We start from the raw sequence: 9860 nt of genomic DNA on the forward strand, positions 1-9860 counted from the left end.
AAAAAAAAAAAAAAAAAAAAAAAACAACAACAACAACAATTCCTAACCAAAGTGTTATTTTTTTAATTTAATTTAATTTTTTTTGAAAGAGAGTCTTGCTTTGTTGCTCAGGTTGGAGTGCAGTGGCACGATCTCAGCTCACTGCAGGCTCTGCCTCCTGGGTTCACGCCATTCTCCTGCCTCAGCCTCCCAAGTAGCTGGGACTACAGGCACCCACCACCATGCCCGGCTAATTTTTTTGTATTTTTTAGTACAGACGGGGTTTCACTGTGTTAGCCAGGATGATCTCGATCTTCTGACCTCGTGATCCACCTGCCTCAGCCTCCCAAAGTGCTGGGATTACAGGCGCGAGCCACTGCGCCCGGCCCAAAGTGTTACTGTTTAAATGAAACTTTCTACCTGAGTAAAATTTAGGAGAAAAATTTTCTTTCTCCCTTAGGCTGCTTCTCTCTTAACAGGGCTTTTATTGCTGAGTTCCTGGTTGAATTTCACAGGCTTTAGTTGTTTTTTGTTTGTTTGTTTGTTTTTTGGGGGGGAGCAAAACAATAAACACCTTTATTACATGGGTGAAGACAAAAATGAGGATTTATTTGCCTTTCCGGGCCTTGATTTTCCTGATAGAACTCCAGCTCCTTGCCTTCTAGCACATAGCTATCTGCCTGGCCACACTGTCCCAGCCTTGAAGCGATGCACGCAAGAAGCTTGCCCTGCTGGAACTGCTCCTCCAAGAGACTGCTGATTTTGGCATTCTTTTTCCTTTCATCGATTTCTTCTGAAATTTTTTAGATCATTTTTTGTTTAAAATCTCTTCTTCCTCAGGAGTCAGCTTGGCTCCTTTCTTGCGGTCCAGGGGCAGTGCATAGTGGGACTCGTACAACTGTCCATACGGTGTGCTGTCGATGAGTATGGTGTGCTGTTGATGAGCATGATACACTTCTTCACCAGGGTCTTGATACGGACCAGCTCATTATTGGACGCATTGTAGACAACATCGATGATCCTTATTTTGTGAGTACAACACTCTGAGCCCCAGGAGAAATTCCCAATGTCCAGCCTCAGGGCACAGTATTTCTAGTTACCTCCTCGAACATGGACTGTGTGGATGTGGCGGGGGCCAATCTTGGTGTTGGCAGCTGGGCACCCCACCTCATACTTCCGCTTCTTGTGGTAGGGCTTTCTCTTGCCCCTGTCTTGCGGTGCTTGTGTCAGTTCTCCCGAGAGAGGTCCATTGCTCGGTGCTGGCTGGAAAGAGCTAGTTGGGTTTTTAGAGTAAAGTATCCTATTTTTAGATATCAGGTAGTTTAAGTAATAGAAATGAAAGGGGATAGATGGATAATATTTAATAGGCAATTGTGTAGGCATGTGAGTATAGAAAATAAGTTTCTGCTCTCTCAAGGCTAAAATTAGAAAGCCAGGAACTAAGGCTGCTCCTTCCACTTCTCAGGAAGCTGCTTAGCCTTTCTTCACTAAATGTTTCTATGTCTGTGATCCATTATTATTCTTCAGTTCGTAGACTTGCTTTCTTGGCCTAATAGTGTAGAGTACACAGGGCTATAAATGGCCACCCCAGTTAAGGTGCTGCTTGCTACTTGATCTTTCAGTGTCAGTGGCTAGCATCATAGAGATAGAGATTTTATATCTTTCGGTCAGGGTAAACTGATGGCATAGCCTTCTTAGCTTATGAGCCTGTGGATTGATTCCTCCAAAGTTAGGTGTCTGACTGGTCCATTGGGAGGTTAATGGATGTGGGTATAGCTTTTCTGTGGCACTTGGGGTGTAGACAAGAAGGTAATAACTGCTGTCATGACTGGATATTAAAATGTATTTTTTTTTTTTAATATTTGGGACTGAGTAGGTCTGGTGCTGTGCTGTCTTTGATTAGCACTTGATTTACCTCTGAGTTTGTTATTTTCAACTAAAGTTGAACAACTTCACTGTTACTAGTAACCATATATCCCTAAATAACAGAATAAGGGAAACAAACAGTTATTTCTCAGACTTCTAGAAATATTATCCATTTCTTATAAAAACTGCATACCATTGGCTTAGTTTGGATAAGGACTTTCTTGGAGCCTCGTGCTTTAACATCTCAATCCTCTTTAACTGATTCTTGTTTTCATCTAGGAGAAACGTTATTTATCTGGAAAATGTGTTGAGACTCTAATTTATGAAAAAATAGACCCTGTGATAAGATTTGATAAAACTAGCCCCCCTCCTTAAATCAGTTTATTGAAGTATAATTGATATATAAAAAGCTGTACATAATTACATATTTAATGTATACATCTTGATGAGTTTGGGGATAAGTATACACTCATGAAACCATTATCATCATTAAGGCATTAACATTCATTACCTCCCAAAGTTTCCTCCACTCTATTACACAATAGTGTGTGTGTGTGTGTGTGTGTGTGTGTGTGTGTGTGGTGGGCTGGAGGGATTGCCTGAGACCAGGAGTTTGAGACCAGCCTGGGCAACACAGCAAGACCCCCTGTTTCTTGTTTTTTTTTTGTTTGTTTGAGATGGAGTCCCGCTCTGTCACCTATGCTGGAGTGCAGTGGTGCCATCTCTGCTCACTGCAACCTCTGCCTCCTCAAGCAATTGCTCAAGCAATTCTCCTGTCTCAGCCCCCTGGGTAGCTGGGATTACAGGTGAGCACCACCATGCCTGGCTAATTTTTGTATTTTTAGTAGAGATAGGGTTTCGCCATGTTGGCCAGGTTGCTTTTGAACTCCCGACCTCAGATGATCCACCTGCCTTTGCCTCCCAAAGTTCTGGGATTACAAGCATGAGCCACCGTGCCTGGCCTTGTTTCTACAAAAGAATTAAAAATTAGCCAGGTGTGGTGGAGCTTCTCTGTAGTCCTAGCATCTCAGGAGCCTGGGACAGGAGGATTGCTTAAGCCCAGGAGTTCAACGTTATAGTGAGCTATGATCACATATACATTAGGTTGTTTGGTATTGTTCCAGATATCTCAACACTGTTCAGTTTTTTTCCTTTTTCTCTGTTTGTATTTCAGTTTAGCTAATTTCTTTTCACCTAACTTCAAGTCCCGAGTCTTTCTTATGCTGATTATTGTCTTCGCATTAGCATAGCCTGGCTTATGAACCATCAAAATTTTTCTTTTCTGATAATGCATTTTTCACTTGTGGCATTTCCATTTGTTTCTTTATATTTCCATCTCTCTGCTGAAGTTCCCATCTGCTCACACATGTTTATTTTTTCCATTAGACCCTTTAACATATTTATTATTATTATTATTATTTTTTGAGACGGAGTCTCGCTCTGTTGCCCAGGCTGGAGTGCTGTGGCCGGATCTCAGCTCACTGCAAGCCTCGCCTCCCGGGTTCACGCCATTCTCCTGCCTCAGCCTCCCGAGTACCTGGGACTACAGGCTCCCGCCACCTCGCCCGGCTAATTTTTTTGTATTTTTTTAGTAGAGACAGGGTTTCACCGTGTTAGCCAGGATGGTCTTGATCTCCTGACCTCGTGATCTGCCCGTCTCGGCCTCCCAAAGTATTATTGTTATTTTAAAGCTCCCTGTCTGATATTTACAATATCTTGGCTGTCCCTGAATTTGAGTCTGATGACTGGTTCCTCTCTTAATTCTGGATCACATTTTCTTGCTTCTTTCTGTGTCTTACAATTTTTAATTGAATGCCAGACAATGTATATTAAAAAGCTGATTTTGTAGATGATGTGGCTTGTTTTGTTGTTAGGATATGAGTAACATTTTCTTGTGATTTCACATCTTACAACAGGTATCTATGTAATTTTGTATATTTGTGATTTTGCAAGTGTTACTTGGCCTGTGGCTTTAAGATAGTTTTGTTTGTTTGTTTTATTTATTTATTTATTTTAAACCCCTTGCTGCAGTAGACACTGATGACTTTAAGATGGTGATAACTGGTCATGGAATTGCAGATTTTCACTTAATTTTAAGTTTGATCTTACTCTTTTTAAAAAAAACCTCAATTTGAATCTCCTCAGAATAAAACCTGAACTAAATATAATGTAGTTGCTCTCCTCTATTGAGAATTTCTCCCCCTACCTGGAATTGTACCTTTTTTTAGAAAAACGGGCAGGTTACAGAATCATAGGCATATCAGCAATTTAGAAAGAAACAAATGAAATCTTCCCAGAGTTCATCCTGAGTTGTTACATATTCAGCCACTAACTGTCTTCCACCAAAGTGGTGTGCAGAACCTAACTTCAAGGAACTTCCACAACCACAGCCATTAGGCATGCACTTAGTGGCTGTTTAAAAAATTGAACTTAGGAGAATGGACTCAAATATTTTAGGAAGATTTTCAGTAATGAGGACTGAAACTAAAAGGTAATTTGAGGTTGAGGCAGAAAATTTTTAACTATAATATTTTAAATTCTTGATACATTGGATAAAAATGGACAGTTCCACTTTGGGAGGCTGAGGTGGGAGGATCACCTGAGTCTGGGAATTTGAGACCAGCCTGGGCAACAAAGTGAGCCCTCAGCTCTACAAAAAAAAATTAAAAAATTAGCTGGGCATGGTGGTGCATGCCTGTAGTCCCAGCTACTCAGGAGGCTGAGGTGGGAGGATCACTTGAGTTCAGGAGAATTAGGCTGCAGTGAGAGGTGATGACATCACTGCACTCCAGCCTGGGTGACAGAGCAAGACCCTTTCTTAAAAAAGAAACCAGGCACGGTGGCTCATGCCTGTAATCCCAGCACTTTGGGAGGCTGAGGCGGATGAATCACGAGGTCAGGAGATCGAGACCATCCTACCTAACACCGTGAAACCCCGTCTCTACTAAACATACAAAAAATTAGCCAGGTGTGGTGGCGGGCACCTGTAGTCCCAGCTATTCAGGAGGCTGAGGCAGGAGAATGGTGTGAACCTGGGAGGCGGAGCTGGCAGTGAGCCAAGATCGCACCACTGCACTCCAGCCTGGGCGACAGAGCGAGACTTCATCTCAAAAGAAAAATAAAAGAAACTTCCTGAGACATAATTGGTTATATTTGGAAGAAACATATTTCTAATTTTCACAGCACCATCATTAATAGTAGTTAACGGTAGTCTCTATCCATTATTACAAATACTGCTTTCTTTGTTCCTTTTTTTTTTTTTTGGAGATGGAGTCTCAGTCGCCCAGGCTGGAGTGCAGTGGCGCGATTTTGGCTCACTGCAGCCTCCACCTTCTGGGTTCAAGCGATTCTCTTGCCTCAGTTTCCCGAGTAGCTGGGATTACAGGTGTGCACCACCAGGACTAGCTAAGTTTTTTTGTATTTTTAGTAGAGACGGAGGTTTCACCATGTTGGCCAGGCTGGTCTTGAAATCCTGACCTCAAGTGATCCATCTGCCTTGGCCTCCCAAAGTGCTGGGATTACAGGTGTGAGCCACTTTGCCTGGCCATGTTCCCATCTCTTTAAATGCCTTTTTGCCCTTTATCCTACTTCCTCCTTCCAGTAATTACCGAACTATTTGTTCATTCTCTCTTAATAAAGCTTTTAAAGTACTAAGACCCTGGAGGGTTGGGGGATGTGCTAAATAAATCACAATGGCATTGGCTTTGTTAGTGAAAGGAAGCTGGTTTTTAAACCAGATACCTGCAATTGGTGCTAGGGAAGGGAAACAGCAGCCCTTTAAAGGTATTCTACCTCATCTTTTCTGTCCCTAAGCCAGGACCTAGTTTGATTTATAGAATATAAGTTTATCAGTGTATATCACATTATAATAGTTTGCTATCTGAAAGGTAGGCAAGGAAATCACTTTTTTTTTTTTTACAGGATTTTATTTCACTAATATCTTTTATTCATTTATTATTTTTTTTGAGATGGAGTCTTGCTCTGTCGCCCAGGCTGCAGTGCAGTGATGTGATCTAGGCTCACTGCAACCTCTGCATCCCAGGTTCAAGCGATTCTCCTGCCTCAGCCTTCCGAGTAGCTGGGACTACAGGAACGTGCCACCACGCCCAGCTAATTTTTGTATTTTTGGTAGAGATGGAGTTTCACCATGTTGGTCAGGCTGGTCTCGAACTCTTGATCTCATGATCTGCCTGCCTCAGCCTTCCAAAGTGCTGGGATTACAGGCGTGAGCCACTGTACCTGGCCTGACATGGAGTCTTGCTCTGTCGCCAGGCGGGAGCGCAGTGGAGCCATCTCAGCTCACGGCAACCTTCGACTCCCAGGTTCAAGTGATTCTCCTGCCTCAGCCTCCTGAGTAACTGGGATTACAGGAATGTGCCACCACGCCAGGCTAATTTTTGTATTTTTAGTAGAGATGGGGTTTCACCATGTTGGCCAGGATGGTCTCAATCTCCTGACCTCGTGATCTGCCTGCCTCAGCCTCCCAGAATGCTGGGATTACAGGTATAAGCCACCATGCTTGGCCCCTAATTTTTGTATTTTTAGTAGAGACAGGGTTTTACCATGTTGGCCAGGCTGGTCTCCAACTCCTGACCTCAGGTGATCCACCCATCTCTGCCTCCCAAAGTGCTAGGATTACAGGCGTGAACCACCACGCCGGGCCTCATATCTTTAGCACAGTACTTTTTTTGGTAGTTTTTCTCCCTCAACTCCTTGTTACCAATCTACAATAGAACTGGTTATTTAAGAAAATTTAGTCGTCGTTATTATTATTGAAATGGAGTCTTGCCCCGTTGCCCAGGCTGGAGTGCAGTGGTGTGATCTCAGCTCACTGCAACTTCTGCCTTCCAGGTTAAAGCAGTTCTCCTGCTTCAGCCTCCTGAGTAGCTGGGATTACATGGGCACGCCACCATGCCCAGCTAATTTTTTGTATTTTTAGTAGAGATGGGGTTTCACCATGCTGGCCAGGCTGGTCTCAAACTCCTGACCTCGTGATCTGCCTGCCTTGGCCTCCCAAATTGCTGGGATTACAGGCGTGAGCTACCGCACCCGGCCAAATATAGTTATTAATGTGGATAGATTTTATCATTTTTGTGTATCATCTATGCTTATTAGTGTTAAGACTTAATTGTGTGCTTATTAACTTGACTGTAAATCTTTCCAGTGATTCTTAGTGCCAGAGTTTCAGCTTTGTTTCCAGTTAATCAGGATACTAGCCAAAGTTAGAATCTTTCAATAACATTTGAGTCCCTATTTTCAAAGAAAACAGACAAAAATTCTTTAAAATTAGAAAGAACTTTTGTTCTAATCTTCTAAAATATGAGCATTTTATAAGTGCCATAGAGTGTAAGTGTTGTAATCAACACTTAGTTTTGTTGGTAAGCTGTGGTGGCTCCCAGCACTTTTTTGGTGGTGCTAGTGCGGGGGATGACATCTGTCTGGTACATTTTTGTAACTTTGTTCAGATCTCAGACACATGCTTGTATCATGTATGAGTAATCTGTTAAAAACATTTGCATGACTAGCCTTGTCATTTTTGGGCAAATAATTTTCAATTTTCATATTAAATATAAGTTGGAACTGGGTGTGATAGTTCATGCCTGTAATCCCAGCAGTTTGAGAGGCTGAGGCGGGAAGAATGCTTGAGCCCAGGAGTTGGAGACCAGCCTGGGCGACATAATGAGACCCTGTCTTAGCTACTCAGGAGGCTGAGGTGGGAGGATTACTTGGGTCCCAGAGGGCAAGGATGCAGTGAGCCATGATAGCACCACTGTACTCCAGCCTGGGCAAATGTCTCTTAAAAAAATTATATATATATATATATATGTATGTTGGGGTAGGGGTTGTCTTTATTTTATTTTATTTTTTTTTGAGACGGAGTTTCGCTCTTGTTGCCCAGGCTAGAGTGCACTGGCGCATTCTCGGCTCACTGCAACTTCCGCCTCCCAGGTTCAAGCAATTCTTCTGCCTCAACCGTCCAAGAAGCTGGGATTACAGGCATGCACCACCACGTCTGGCTAAGTTTTTGTATTTTTAGTAGAGATGCGGTTTCACCATGTTGGCCAGGCTGGTCTCGAACTCCTGACCTCCACCTGCCTCGGCCTCCCAAAGTGCTGAGATTAGAGGTGTGAGCCACCGGGCCCGGCCAAGGCATGTCTTTATTATTAATTCTTCATTCATTGAACAAATTTCATCAGCCATATATTATACTGAGTTTGGGTGATATAGATATGAAACATTTCTCCCCTGTTAAGGGACACTCAAATTCTTGCGCAAACTCTCTGCAGGAAGGTTACGAAAACAAACTATTAACAGTACATAGAAGTAAGTCCTAAGGTGGTAGTATTAACTGGGTATTCTGAGGTTGACAAAGGAGTTGTTCTTGAGGCTCACTGCACCCTCTGCCTCCTAGGTTCAAGCAATTCTCCTGCCTCAGCCTCCCAAGTAGCTGGGACTACAGGCGTGTGCCACTATGCCTGGCGCATTTTTGTATTTTTAGTAGAGATCGGGTTTCACCACGTTGGCCAGGCTAGTCTCAAACTCCTGACCTCAGGTGATCCATCTGCCTCGGCCTTCCAAAGTGGTGAGATTTGGCTTGGGCCACTGCACCCGGCCTCTTGAGTTCATTCTTAAAGGGCTAAATAATAATTACTCAAGTAAATAAGGTTAGGGATGTGATAGGCATTGCCAGCCATGAAAATAGCACATCTAAAATTATGACCACACTTGGAAAATTTCCTAGGGTGTTAATAAATATGGTGATTTCCAAGAGTGTTAAATTACTAAATTGAACACAGTTGTGAATTTAATTTGTTAGCTAAGTGAGCGATAGTTCAAATGTTGTAGTTCTGGGCGGAAGTTAGATGGGAAAGAGATGGGAAAGACACCCCCATTCCCACAAGGCTTGGGAGTAGGGGCATTCTTCCTGATGGAGAGTTTCAGGTGTATCTGCAGAATACCTATCCCAGGAAATGGGAATGATGACAAGATTACAAATATTTTCTGACCTTGATAATTCTTGAGATCTACACAGTTCTTCTAAGGAAAGAAGTCATCTTCGTGGAAGAGGTGTAATTGTCTTATTCTGTGTCTGTGAGCATCCAAGAAAATAGTGTGAGGCTGAGAGGTAAACCTTCCTTTACCAGCTGCCAATATTGAAAAGCAGAATTTATTTTATCAATTGTATTTCATTGTCCACGATGGTTCTGCCAGTAAATTAGCCTCCCAGAGCTGCGCCAGAAAAGAAAACATGGCCCCGTTTGGAGTATATAGCTATCGAGTCATATACAAGAGGCGTTTTCCTTTTATCTGATCCTGTGAATAGATGGTCATGTTCTGGTCTTTCCATGTTGTTCAGTTATGATGGGCAAAGAACCTTTAGGAGATTAAAGCAGCTCCATTGTGTATGACTTGTGTTCCTGATAATCTTATTCAGAATCCCATGATTTTGTCTGGTTTTCCCTTTTTCATGTAAGTGTTGTGCTGCTTAAGTATTTCCATCTTGTTCTAGAATGTAGTGTTTTTTAAGCTAGAGTACTTCTTTTTTTTTTTTTTTTTTTGAGATGGAGTCTCACTCTGTTGCTCAGGCTGGAATGCAGTGGTGCATTCCACTCGGCTCACTGCAACCTCCGTCTCCTGGGTTCAAGCAATTCTCCTGCCTTAGCCTCCTGAGTAGCTGGGTTTACAGGCACACGCCACCATGCCCGGCCAGTTTTTGTATTTTTAGTAGAGACGGGGTTTCACCATGTTGATCAGGCTGGGAGTAATTCTTTGTATTAATTAAAATGATATTTTCTAAAGTAGAAAATCCTAATCAAGGAGATTCTTTTCTGGGGAGTCTCATCCGTTCAGCAGTGTTTATTAAATGTTGATGTGTGCCAGACCATGCTGAAGGTTTTGAAAATACATCATTGGCCAGGCGCGGTGGCTCAAGCCTGTAATCCCAGCACTTTGGGAGGCCGAGGCGGGCGGATCACGAGGTCAGGAGATCGAGACCATCCTGGCTAACACGGTGA

The 9860-nt window shown here is 42.9% G+C and overlaps 1 protein-coding gene and 1 pseudogene across 1 annotated transcript in view; one reads left to right on the forward strand and one right to left on the reverse strand.

The window, feature by feature from the left end:
- Positions 1–9860, forward strand: part of UBAP1 (ubiquitin associated protein 1) — a 75410-nt gene that overhangs the window by 45156 nt on the left and 20394 nt on the right. The gene's annotated exons all lie outside the window — the stretch shown is intronic.
- Positions 346–1229, reverse strand: LOC108542176 (40S ribosomal protein S8 pseudogene; annotated as a pseudogene).

This window comes from Rhinopithecus bieti, unplaced genomic scaffold, assembly GCF_001698545.2.
Source record: "Rhinopithecus bieti isolate Rb0 unplaced genomic scaffold, ASM169854v2 scaffold_22042, whole genome shotgun sequence".
Taxonomy (NCBI): Eukaryota; Metazoa; Chordata; class Mammalia; order Primates; family Cercopithecidae; genus Rhinopithecus; species Rhinopithecus bieti.